Consider the following 14,632-nt stretch of genomic DNA (forward strand, 5'->3'; position numbering starts at 1 on the left):
AATGCTTTTGAACACTTTCCCTCTGGCATGCACTGTTTTAATGTTTTATCTAGAGATAGTTGCTAATCATGATAATAGCAGATTGACTGAGAAAATTGTTTCATATAATGGAATATGGATATGCATATTTATAAAGGATATGCATATTTAAACTAGACATTGTAAGCTCCATATATGGTTATTTTAGGGAGGAGACGCACGTGCGCGCATTCTTCTGCTGACTGGGATTTATAAAGGGAATTCTGCGCAGGTTCTGGCATACGCACGGTTTTATAAATCTGAATATTGTTTGGCGTACGCCATTTTTGGCTTTCGGGCGCACGCACACTTTTAGTAAGGATCCTACGCACAGTTTTATAAATGAGACCCCTGGTCCTGTTTTCCACCTTCACTGTCGTCACTTCTCCTTTTATCCTTCCGCAGCTCCTCCTCCGTAGGACTCAAGACTGGTGTGGCACGCAGATGACACTTGCTCCATTTCCACAGCTCTTGGCTCTGGAATGCCACACAATCAATTAAAGTATCTGATTCAGAGGGCCCTGTTTTAACGATCTTAAACGTAACTGTCAAAGCGCAAGTAATTTTGTGGGCGGGTCCCAGCGCTGTTGTTGTTTTCCCGGTGGGATAAATGCCTCTTGCGCCTGGCGCAAATCTAAAAGGGGTTGTTCTGAAGTAGCTTCATTATTCATAGGTGTGGTTTGGGCATAACGTTAAATAAACCAATCAGAGCGCCATCCAACATACCCTTTAAGAGTAGGTGCGCATGTTGCATGACGGACTGTTATTATAACGGCGGGTTTACTGGGCGCGCGCCAGGAACGTTCACAGCCGATGAGACTGACGTTCTTGTCAGGGCAGTGAAAGATGGAGAAGTGACGTTGTATGGGGATGGGAGAAACCCTCGCACATCAGCGTCGGTTAAACATTATATACATATGTTTCTTGCCACTATTGGGCAAACAGGTCTGATCTTTCAGTACTACAATTAGCGTTAAAAAATGGGTAATAAGGTTTTTTCGTCTTCATGTAAACCACAATGATTTCCCTCTTGTGTTACAGTTTTTGTCCATTGCTTGAACACTATAGAACCATGCTTAGACTAAAGTAACACAACTTGAAGCTTTTGTTACCATGCCTCAAACACATGTACCCATACTTTAAACAAAAGCGTTGCTTTGCACTCTAGTTGCAATTCTGCAACACACTTACTCCTTTATGCAACACACTTGGTCCTTCATACTACACTCTATTTCATACATAAGACACTTTGTTCAAAAATGATATCTCAGGGTGTAATTTGGAAAACATGTATTCAAAATACAAAACACATTGGGTTATTGCAACCACACAAATACTCACCCGAAGGCACTTAATTGCAAAACTGAACACCAATCAGCCAGCTCAGTTTAGCCATTTGAAGAACTTTGCAAGCATGAATAGAGGGAGGAAGAGCAAGAAGAAGAGGAGGAGGTCAAGGTCGAAGAGGCCATGCATGGACTCTGATGATATACTGTAAGAGCAACTTTGGTGGACCATGTAATCAACCATGGCCTGACGATGAGGGAGGCTGGGCAGAGAGTCCAGCCACATTTACATAAGCCACTTCACAGTGACATATATAATAAAAAAATTCTGACTAGAAAACAGGTGTGTCTTCACCTCGCTACCTTCTACTCCACTCAAATGGTATTTACAGCACTGTAGTGTATATCACATCAATGACGAGAAGACCTTTTGGGAGAGGACACCAATGCCTGTTCACACAACAGAAGGAACTCACCATTGTGGACCTAGTGAGGGCAGACAATGCCATCTGTCTCCACCAGAAAATACTTGCAGACAGAACAGTGTTCAACAACATAAACCATGTGAGGATCACCACCATCAGACGCATCTTGGGAAAACGCAGCATCACCATGAAGCAGCTCTACAGAGTCCCATTTTAGAGGAACAGTGACAGGGTCAAAGGACTTCGAGTTGAATATATATGGGTAAGTGTAACTGTCCTTTACATGTACAATACAGTATTGGTGAAATCCAGTACCAGCTGAATATGTACCATATCAGGACCACATGGATCCATTTGGAGAGCTACACAGGTATGTGATGGGGTGAGGGTTCTGTATGTGTAGCACTATTGTGCAGTAATATGCTCTATAGTGCAGCCAACATATACTCACATTTCTAGATGCTCTCCATAATGTATGTATACTGTACTGTAATATATATAGTGTTATTTCTATTACTGTATTACAGTATATATATATATATATATTGCTTTATCTGAATTTATCTTACTGCAATGTACAGTGCTGCAATGTACAATATTGAGTAGGCCTGTTTGCTTTTTTGGTTGTTTGAAAATGTTCCTCCTGAAAATATGCCTTCTGAATAAACAGTCAAAATCAGAGACTGCAGTGTTTTATATAAAGTAGCCTAGTGTGTTCCCTCTGATCTGAAAGTGTTAGCATATGGTGCAAGTATGTGCCATTTTGTCATCAGAGTTACATTTTGACAAAGGAATGTTAGGTTTTGATCGTAGAGTTTCAATTTGACACAGATGTGAACGGTATATTTCCCAGTGTTGTGTCACGTTTACTTGTGTGTAGAGTTTTGGCACAATGAGCGAAATTTTGCAAAATGTGTTCAAGCAATGGGCAAAAACTGTAATATTTTTCCTTGTTATAATGTATGATTTGCAAAAATAAAAACTGCTGCATCTGTGTTGATGAGAGAATCAAAGTGTTTTGCGAGTTGTGCATAATGGCCAAGCATGCGCGCTTAAAATAGCATTATGAACAACGCGCAACTGACTTTAGACCAGTTTTTTTCTGGTCAGTGGCGCAACTGTTTTCTGGAAGTGTAAAATAACACCAGGGAATGTTTGTGCTGAAACACGACTCCTTTTTGCGCCGATCCGTCCAGGAAGCACAAGTTCATTTCCTAGTTTAACGACGTGCGTCTGTGGAGGGAAAAATCCCGCTTTGCACGCGTGCAAAATAGGAATGATACATGCGTTTGTGTATTAAGTCATTTGCGCCGAGTGCAAGATAGAGCCCATAGTGTTTCAACACAGTGCAATCTAATTCAAAAGCCAGTAATTGTTTCGTCTTTAATTAGCTAGTGGCTTTGGCATAAAACTCTTGTGAAGGAAAACATATGCCACAGGACGCATGATATCCAAAGCAACCAGTATGATGACTATTCTTCAGACTTGGCTCACGATCATTAGTTAAATTATTCTGAGAAATTTCTCTTTGTCTGCTGAAATGATAATTGACTGTCTACTGAGGGCCTTTGGGTTTTATTATAGCTGTTGTTGGTTTACGTGGGAATATCTGGGGGGGCTGAATTTTCCTTTGCAGGACGAATTTCATCACAATGCCGAACGATGCAATTGCCCTGTAACATGTTATGCTTATAAACATGGGATCATCCTTTCAAACACTTTTTCCCAGTGTACTTCTTTAAACATTTTAATAAAAAATATTATACCATATACAGTGTAACATTTGTTGAGGCTGAATTTATTGAATATGAAATGTGTCCTATGATATGAAATATTACTCTTCATAGAATAATTGTATATCTTCAGAGACCTTGCATGGATTAATTAATTCAAGACTAAATGTCCCTAAAGGCTGCAATTAACGATAAACGTATTAGATGTGTCAGTGCCCAAGAGCTCTGGGGTCTGTCCCACAACTGCTTTTGCTGGTGCTGTTTCAACTCATCTGTCCTCTGAGATGTGTCAAAAACTAGAGTGTGTGTGTTTGGAAGGGTTTAAGTATTCCATGCGTGGACAGTCACAATAAACTTATTTAATTCATTATGACTCATATTTTCATTTCCAATTGAAATGGAAAAGTGTTTGCATCCTGTCCAGCTGTGCGGCGTAACATATTTGGCATCTGTGTGTGTAAATCACTCTGTAAATTATGCCGTGGCCACCTTTAACTCTCCAGCTGTTACAGGAAATGTGGTTTAGTGATTAATTAAAATGTTCAATTGAATTTGCTGACTATTAAGGAAATAGAAACAGACATGAGAAAAGATTGATCCGCGTTTGGGGCAGTATATTAAAAAGTCATGTTTTTCAAGTTACAAGCTCATTATTATATAAATGTGTACTGCTTTTTAAGTTAGTTGTATAAATGCTTAGTTCTGTCATGAAACTCTAGATGGTAGGTGGGTAATGGTTCCTTAACGCAAGCTGATGATATTTACAGCATTAACAACCTGGCACAAGCTGATTGGTTCTACTGATAAAAATTTAAATGAAGTTTTATGTAAACAAACTTCGGGAGGAGCATGTTCAGGTAATCAATCAATCAACTCAAGAGGAAGCCGGTATAAATAAAGCTTTTCTCACCTCCTGTCTCACGATAAGTCTCTCAGCATTTGACACCGCCCTTGTGCCGTCATGTCTGAGTTAGAGCTTTTCCCTTCCGATGACAATTCTCTCGTCACTGATGAGACCCCATCGCACCCTAGTGTGAGGATGCCCCACGCTGGTCACGCACGCCGACGCATTTTCTTCCTCTTCCTCACTACACTCATTTATTTCCCCCTCCACCCATACCAGGGGCTGACACTGGCGTGAGGATGCCTCCGCAAATGGCCTCAGCTCTGGCCCTCCCCACTTCCAATCCTCTCCTCGCTCATCCTTCCTTCTCTCTCTTTTCAGCCACTTAACCAGCCCCTCCAAACGCCGTCGCCGCAAACCTCCGCCAGTGATGAACAGCATCAGAGCTCAAATTCTCGCAGGTGCAGATGTAGACTTGGGCTCCCTCCTGTCAATGTTCCCCATGTCGGAATCCAATCGCCAGGTGGATTGTGGCGATATATCCGTCACTTTAAAAAACAACACGCAGGTTTCATCTCGCACACTGTCGTTGGCCGAATTCTGTATTTTCTTTAACCTCTATACCAAAGTCATATGTTCTGTTTTTCCCCATAGACGGCGCAAGCTCAACGATTACCTTTCTATCATAGCGGAGCTCGCGCTGTCGTATGGGGGTAGTCATTTTTACACTTACCACAAATTATTTTCTGCTAAATGCACCGTCCGTATTTCTCAATGGAATTAGTGTCCTTACTGGGGAGCGTTGGACTCTGATCTCCATTGAGTTTTCTCCATAATCGTGTGTTTTTCGGGTGCCTAAACATCTCTTGCACAATTTGCAGGTCCGTAAACCATGCCACCAAGGCATGCCCTCAAATTAATCCCTCGATTCCTCCCGGCCCAAGCGCAGATCCCCATCAAATCCACAGGCTATGTCCTGCGACAGGCAAGAGAGGACCTCTCTTCCGGTAACGACTTTCCGAACAGAGCTCCAAACGTTGTTTCCAACAGACAAGTCAGCAAAAATTTCAAAGAGGATAAATGCCAAAGACAACGCTGTCGTTATCTCCACATTTGCAATTATTGTGGCGGTGCCCACGCCCTTGTTGTATGTCCTGTACAAAAAGCTGTAAATAAAGGTGAGAAAAACTATCTCTCGACTCCAGTGAACATTTCCCGTCTGGCTGAGGAATTATTCCATCACCCAGACGTCAACTTTAGAAATTACCTGTTGTCCGGTCTCAGCCAAGGTTTTAAACCCGGCGTATAATGCCAGCCTATGCAAAACATCATCTGCAATAATCTTCAGAAGTAGATATCACTTCTGCTTTTAAAGTAATGCCTGCGTGGACTGGCGGGGAAAATTTTATTTTTTGGTACGCTTAACATTTGGTTGCAAAAGCAGCCACAAAATCTTAGACACCCAATCAGAAGCCACATGTTGGATCCTTTCCAACAACTATGCAATTCCTCACCTTCTCCATCTACTCGATGATTTCTTAATCATTTCACCTCATGACGCCATCCCCGCGGCTCACCTCGTCATGGTGCAAAATGTCTTTGCCGAGCTAGGGATTCCCTTAGCTCAGGAAAAAACAACGGGGCCAACCACATCCATAGAATTTCTGGGCATCAATCTGGACTCAGTTAATTTCCAGGCTTCACTGCCAAAGGAAAAAATAGATCGAATCATTTTAATCGCCGCCAATCTTACGGACCGCCCAAAGTGTTCAAAACGCGAACTCGTCTCGCTGCTTGGCCACTTAAACTATGCAATGCGCATCATCCTGCAAGGCCGCCCGTTCATCGCGCATCTCCTTGCCCTCTCATCATCAGTTCACGCGCTGGAAGACCAAATCATCCTATCTTGCGAGTGCAAAAAGGAGCTAAAATTATGGATCACTTTTCTTAACCAGTGGAACGGTTTAACGACGACTTTATCTCTCTCCCCCTCGATATCAAACTGTTCACAGATGCAGCTCCCTCAGTCGTTTCGGACGTTATTACCAAGGTCGCTGGTTCGCATCTCCCTATAGCCTCCTCGGCCCTTTTCGAGCTCTACCCGATCATCGTCGCAGCTTCCCTATGGGGGAAAGAATGGTCATCTAAAAGCATTCAAGTTCATTGTGACAACGAAGCAACCGTACAATGCATCAACAAAGGTCGTTCTCGCTCACCTGCAATAACGTCACTCCTCAGACGCCTCATCTGGATCTTCACCTGCGATCAGTTCATAATTAATGCAAAACACATCCCAGGTGTTCTCAACCAAATCGCTGACTCTCTCTCCCGTTTCTATTTTCAGAGATTCAGGATGCTGGCACCTGAAGCGGACCCCGTTCCAACCCCAGTAACTCCTTATTCTCAACTAATCTTCCCATAAACCATCCGCTCAAATCCCTTCCTGGACACGTCCATCGATTCTATCCTGCAAGCAGTTTCTCCCAGAACTCACCAATCATATTACACCGCGTGGAAATCTTTCAAATTATTTCACCCCTCGTACAACCTGCCGTTTCCCGATTTCTCTCTTCTAATCATTACTTCTTTCATATCTCACCTCAATCAAGTTAAAGGTCTCCAAGCTGGATCCATAAAAAGCTATTTAAGCGGCATTCAATTCTTTCACAAATTAATTTATGGTAAGCCCGCCCCCGCCATTAATAACTTCCAAACGTCCCTTCTCATTAAAGGAATTCAAAGAACTCATCCCACTCACCTGGATACCAGACAACCCATTACAATTGACATACTCGCCAAATGTATTTCATCACTCCGTGTAGGATACCACTCCACCAACACGGCGCGCACACTAGAAGCTATGTTCATCCTAGCTTTCTTCGGCTTTCTCCGCTTCTCCGAATTGACCATCATATCAAATTTCAATTCAAATGTTCACCCTACCATTTCAGATTTACAGACCGTAGATAATGAAACTATATATTTTTTCATCAAACAAAGCAAAACGGATCGAGCTAAAAAAGCATTTTGCATATATTTTCAAAATGTACAAGTACAAGTACAAGAAGTAAAAGACAGAAGGGAGCGAGCAAGAACACCTGAGCGGGCTGGGGAGAACATTGCCACTGTGAGTGTGAAGAACATCAACTGTGAAAAAGTACATGATTAAGTACATGATTCTAAATTGTTTTAGAAACACTGCGTTTGAGTTCATGGAGGCATTGTGATATTCTGGAGGGCTCGTACCTGTTTACTGTTTCTCTCTTTCGTGTGGATGAAGTTGGAGATTGGAAGTAAATAAGTAAGTAAGTAAAGTTTATTCTCATATGAAGATCACAAAGTGCTTCACAACAAAAGAAAGCATTTACAACTCTCATAAATACATTGCATCACAAAACAAAATAAAATACATAAAATAAATAAAATAAACAATACGTACACATTAGACCAGCCTAACCACCCTACAATCTAGTTAAAAGCCTCTTTAAAAAGCAGAGTTTTCAGATGATTTTTAAATTGTTCCACACAATTTAAGCCGCGTATGGAAGGAGGCAAAGCGTTCCACAACCTGGGTGCAACAACTTGGAATGAACGGTCCCCCCTAGTTTTAAAATATGAAAGGGGGACAACTAATAGTCTCTGGCCTGTTGATCTCAGACTACGTGAGGATGTACGCAGCTGTATCAGGTCAGAGATGTATGGGGGTGCCTGTCCTTGTAGGGCTCTAAAAGTTAGGACCAAAATTTTGAAATTTATTCTTAGTTTCACTGGTAACCAATGAAGTGAAGCTAAAACTAGAGTAATATGTGCCCTTTTACTCGTGTGGGTTAAAAGCCTAGCAGCAGAATTTTGGACAGTCTGGAGACGACCAAGATCCTTCTTATTAAGGCAAATAAAAAGACTGTTGCAATAGTCTAAGCGAGACGAGATAAAAGCATGAATGATCATCTCCAACTCAGCTTTTGACACTAAGGCTCGCTCGGAAGGCACGTTCGTTTTCTCGGATAAAGCTCCATGCAGTCATAATAAAAATGGGCTTCACCACTGTCCTGAGGAAATAGAGAAAGCCAGTCACTCACGCTGCTCTGGGTTACTCACCTGAAGATCCTCTTAGTCCGAGTATTCTGGGCTTCACCGCTGTCCTGAGGAAATAGAGAAAGCTTGTCATTCACGTTGCTCCGAGTCACTCGTTTGAAGACCCTTGGGTGTTGAGCAACCCTGTTGAGTTCCCTGGTCGCTCGGAAGACTAGGAAGAGTTCAGTTCTCCATTGTGATACTATTTCAATTATGTTTTATTTTCTAATAAAGAACCCATTTATCTTAGCTTGTTTCTGGCCTCGTGGTGTTCCCTTGGTGTAGCTCCTCAGAGTGGTAGTTCGGTGACATTATCATGGTACGAGCATGGAGCATTAGTTCAACGTCACGCTGATGAAAGTAGCCTATTATTGTAAAGTTCCAGTGGGAGTTTACATGAGTTTCCAGTATGTTGTGTGATGCTTTCTCCGGTGTGTTGAAAGTCTCAGTGTGTGGCCTGTACCATGAGTGCTCTTAAAAATTCATTTCATGGATAAATGTCATTCATTGTTTTAAAATGTTGTAAAGACTCTGGTCGGGTCTGATCAAGGGGGAATTTGCATATCATAATTAATAATTGATAATTAATAATTATGTATACAGATTTGGATCAGACTGGTCTTACATGTTAATAAATCCCCCATTTAGGGAGGCTTATTAATTTTACCCATATGCATACATGTGTATCCCCGCAATTAATCACAAATTAATTGTTATTAATTGCAAGGACCACGTTTTACAAGACAGGCAAAATCAATTAGCTCAATTAAGTTATAGAGTTTATGAAAAGTAATTCTGTGGCCACAAGAATTAGTTTTCCTGCTCTATAAACAAATACCCTTTTAGGTATTTTTAGTTACAGCTCGTAGCGTTTTGATCGACATTTCATTGACTGCTATTATGAGCACACAGTAAATCAGTCAAAAATTTGTCTAATGAATTTTAATAAAGCAAAACACTACTTAAGCATTTACTACGCTACAATGATAGATGTATTTACAAACATTAAAACACAAACTAAGACGACGCGGGGCGTTTATACGCGTAAGTGAGTTGGGGAGAGAGAGAGAGTGAGAGAGAGGGTATGTAGAGAGAGAGAGTTACATTCACTAAGACAATCACCTTTCTGAAACCACTCGAAAACCTCATCTTAATGCTTCTTAGAAGCGCTAAAAGAAAATATACTTGCAAAGTATATTTGGTCTGTGTGTGTCCCAAACTCGTTGCTCGGCCCGTTCGGGCCGCGTGTGGACTGGAGGTGCTGTCCTGCGTGCGCGCGTCACATGGAGCGCGGCCACAGGGTCCTCGCATGCAGGGCCGGCTTTGCCGGCAGGCGACACAGGCGGCCGCCTGGGGCGCCATCTGCTGGACGGGGCGCAAATTGCAGAATTGAAAAAAAAAGTTAATTAAATGTATATCGTATGATGAAAGCTGCACACACGCTGTACACATTTACTGTGCATTGTCCACACACTGCTTGTTTTTGTACATTTCTTTTACAAGATTATACAATCCTAAAAAACGACTGAGTCACTCTGACAAGCAGCTGTCAAACTCACGCGCGTTGCTCAGCAACCGGGAGTGGCGCGAAAACATCTGACAGCAGGTTTTAGCGCTTTAGTTTCCTCGGTGTGTTCCACGCGGTTCCGTGCCGTCGGCTCAAAATAGTCCTCGTCGGCTTTGTTTCGCCCGATTCGACATGTTGACAAGGGGATGCCCGCGTATATTCAAAACGGTAAGCATGCGCTGCTTTGTTTACGTTATGTGTAACGTTATCTGCGGTGGCAGCGTCGGTTTTGCTTTTTGAATGACGGATATAGACTAATATATCTGCAGAAATAGAAAGTTGGCTCATTGAACGCAAACGCAGAACGCACATTCTAGCTGACAGTCGCCTGTTCTCTTTCAGTCATGGTTCAAGTGCAGCTTTTTACCCCGACGAGAGGGGACGAGAGGCGACATCGGCTTTCATCAGCACTAGTTCGTCGGCATTATACCTTCAATTGGTCTTCGTTTCCTGTTTACACTTCTGGGCTTCGGGGTATGACCCCAACAATTTATTGAGTAATTGTACAAAAAATATACATTTTTAATCATACAAATATTGTATTTTTTTGTTTACTTCTCATCTATTCATTAATGCTGTGTTTTTGGAGATATAAAATTTTATCCATTTACCACACAATTCCTCAACTACAGCATTAGCTTGCATATGAAATATTATTTTTTATGATACATTGCGTTTATGCTCTAGTGCTAGGCCTTCATTTCTGTGTAAAAATTTTCCGATTTATGCCGGATTTTTATATATATATATATAGGGGGGGGGGCACTCTCGCCTTGGGCACCAAATTACCTAGAGCCGGCCCTGCTCGCATGGCCCGTCCCGGCGCGTGCACGGTTGGTCGCTTGTGCATGGCTGCTTTGTCTCGTGGGGAGTCACGTGGCATTCGTTGGCATCCGGTGCGAGTATTGAGAGGCTTAAAGTCTTTGAGGTGACGTTACCTAAGGAAATAGTTCTGCAAAGTCCACTTCCTTTCCTGGGAGGCAAACTTGGTAGTCCACTGCGGGAAAGGCGAAACTTTAGACGAAGAAAGAAAAGATCCAGGATCGGATCTGATCTCCGTGAGGAGATCACAAGCATTACATGTTTCTCTGGGAAGTTCAGAAGGCAAGAGGGGAAGAGGCGGAGCCGGCGCGCTACCTTTATCCACCTTTATCTACCTTAATGGAGAAATCCATCCCCTTTCTTTTGGCTGGAGCCAATCGGGGGAATGGACGTTGCACGTGGGAACTCTCGATTTATTGTCCTTTGTTCTCATAGCACGCGCTCCTCGTGGGAGGGCTGTGTTCAAGGAGGGTTTTACAGTTTAACAGTGTGATCTTCCATGGCGGTAAAACACATTAAAAATACACTCTACTTTATATCCCCATGCATATTCGGTTTCATTCAATAAGCATTCTGGAGACATCAAAAACATTATGTTACATTAAAGGAATGTACACTTATGTTTAAAATGCATAAAGAAGGTATTTCTAATTTCTATTTACCCTGTGATCAAGCAAAGTTATTTCACTGTGACATGGGGGAAAACACACATACTGTACATAAAAACACATTGAATATATTTTGTTAAGTGTCTTTAAACAAAAAAAGGAATGCCTTTCTCTTTGTTCAGAGATACGTTCTGCAACATTCCAGAGGTGTCATAAAAGTCTTGTAACCCGATGCCACTAGGGTAAGTGAGTGAATGTGTGCGTGTGTGTAAAATGTACTTCTTTAATTTTTGGTAACAAAGGAACTGACAACTGTCTGGCAATAGATGGCTTTTGCAATGACATGTTTGACTCTCATTGTGTAATGTACAACGGCGGGCGGGATGAGAGTTTGTTACACAAGAAAGTAAATTTCACTTTCTCAGTTCATTCAATAATGCACAGTTACTTTAATTAGGTGTCTTCATGGCCTCCACTGTACATCTAGCAGACAAATGAAAAACTCATGAGTTGGAGATGTGTAAGAGTAGAGTGGCAAAAAGAGAAGATTGATGAGCACACCAAGGAAAGAGACTATCTAAAAGAACAACTGGCATCAGGTAAGTCTTACAACACACAACATGTATTCAAATTGTAGTACAGTTGAGTTGTATTATGTCAGTTAAGCTTTGTGTTCCTGTGCATGTGATGCAAGCTGTGAGGCTTATGTATGTATTTGTATCCATTTTAACAGCTCTAAAAAAGGGGACAAAGGTTCCAGCTAGACGAGTCCCTTGTCTTCAACAACTCAGTTGACTCTTCCTCTGACACTATGTCTGACTCCTCTACATCCTCATCAGAGGGGAACAAGAAGAAGAAGAAGATGATGAAAAAGAAGGGGAAACTGAAAATGTATGGCAAGTCAAAGAAAATGGAAACAGACACGTCAAAGAGGTTAGAATGAAAAAAAAAAAGATTTCTCGGATGCAGAAATTGAATTTTAATTATCCAAAGTTCATTCAAAACGACACATTTTATTTTCAAGCATACTAGTGGCCTATCAGGTCCTAAAAAAGGAAGCAGCATTACAGATGCAGTTAATTGAGTTTCATCTGTCAATCGAACAGTCCAGAAGTGAGAAGAAAATGGTTCGACATTAAGCTTGACAGCAAAAAACTAATTAGTTCAATTCGAAAAAATCGTATTCAAACTGGAGAAGGACCGCTATCGATCACCAGATCTGCTATTAGTAGTCTCGTCGCTTGATAAACTTATAATTGAGCCGCTGTAGGCACATGGAATACTTAAACCTTTTCTTGAATGACTTTATGGGCCGTCAAGAGCCAGTCCCAGGCAGTCTATCTAGGACTGATCTAGCTCTCAGGTTCAATCAAAAATATCTTCATTTGTGTTCCGAAGATGAACGAAGGTCTTACGGGGTTGGAACAGCATGGGGGTGAGTAATTAATGACTTAATTTTCATTTTTGGGTGAACTAACCCTTTAAATAGGGGAACAAACATAAGTGGGTAACGAGGCAGGCAGGTGGGGGAAATAAAACAATAACGAGATAACAAGATGGGCGGGGTTAGACAATAGACAGGAGAGCACATGGCACAAGGAAATAACATGACAGCCATGTGCTCACAGCAGACCAGACTAAACAAACACATGACAAACCAGGAGTGGCACAGCTCTGTCACTAAACCAAGAGAAACCCAGACAAGGTTGACAGAACTGTGACACGCACGCACACACAAAGAAATGCTGAATTAAATAAATATTATTTTATTTGTAAGAATATGTGTCATCTATCAGATCAGAAACCCGTCCACACCAAACCCTTGCTTCTGCCGCGGCCGCCACCAAAATCTCACTCTGAACTCAGTTCAAAACTTGAGAGCCCTGTGTAAACTGATATTTCCTACTGAGACACTACAACAAAATATATAAATAACCGGCTTAAAACCATTTCTTTGAGGCGAAAATACTAGTGTGCCTAAGACTTCTGCACAATACTATATATAGATATGTATGAAGAGTTCAGATGCAAAAGCCTCTAAGTGCCATTTGAAATTTTCTTCTAGAATCATCATTTTTATCAAGCTTGTATGTTTAAGTTCAGTAATTTCACTTAAATTGCAATGAAGATAACCTATTAATTGTCATTTAAGTGAAATTACAGAACTTGAATATATAAGCTTGATAAAAATGATCATTCTAGAAGAAAATTTCAAATGGCACTTAGAGGCTTTTGCATCTGAACTCTTATACACATATATATACACAGTATATCCTTTTAAATGCTCATGTATTTCTTTTATAAGATCACTTATTAATAATAATAATAATAATAATTATATATATATATATATATATATATATATATATATATTCCTTGTGCTTATGCTTGTGAAAATTATATTCTTAAATGCATGTTGATGTAAGTAACCAGCTTCTTTTAGGTGCATTCCAGTCCTGCCACGTGCACGACTCCTCTGACACGTAAACCACGTGCAGCACAAGGCCATTTGTCTCTTTCTCTGGTGGAAGAAAGGTTTATGGATCCTAAAGGCGTTGTGAACACATATGTCCAACACATATGATCCTTCTCTGCACAGATGGTCAAGTTATATTGAGCATTGCTATACTGAACTTTAATTGTTGTATTAAAATGTATTCTTTCTAGTATATTTCCTTTCTTGGGAGCAAATGTTATCTGTTTTTCTCCCAAATGAGTTAATATTTTATTATTATGTTTTGGTATAGTGATAATAAGCAGCTTAAGCCTTGATGGGAGCTCTTATTTGCTAGTGTCCTATGTGAATGCCATAACAGTGAAAATAATAGGGAAATTGGGATTTGGTTTGTGTTTGAGTGTTTGAGGGGTTGACTGCTTTTTTTCTTTGCATGATTCTGTTTATGGGGTAAAATATAACATATATTTGTGGTTTTTCTTTTTTAAATTTTTTTTATAAACTTCACCTTTATTGTAAGCCGCACTTTCCTCTGTCAACGAGCGGTTGACTTCCTGAGTCTATGAAACCACTCCCTCAGAAACAGGCAGTGGGCTCAGATTGGTTAGTTTGGGCTGGTGTGTGGTGATTAAACTGTCGCTCACATTGTCCTGAAACGTGCCTGCGCTCAGATGTAAATAATGGTGTGAACTGCAGTATCAGTTTGAGGCAGAATCAGACCGAGAAAGTGGCGATGAAAGAGTCAAGCAAAACCTCACCACACACGGCTCTTACTGAACATTTCTGAATGATAATTTGCT

The sequence above is a fragment of the Pimephales promelas genome, chromosome 21 (genome assembly GCF_988280905.1).
Source record: "Pimephales promelas chromosome 21, fPimPro1.hap1.1, whole genome shotgun sequence".
Taxonomy (NCBI): Eukaryota; Metazoa; Chordata; class Actinopteri; order Cypriniformes; family Leuciscidae; genus Pimephales; species Pimephales promelas.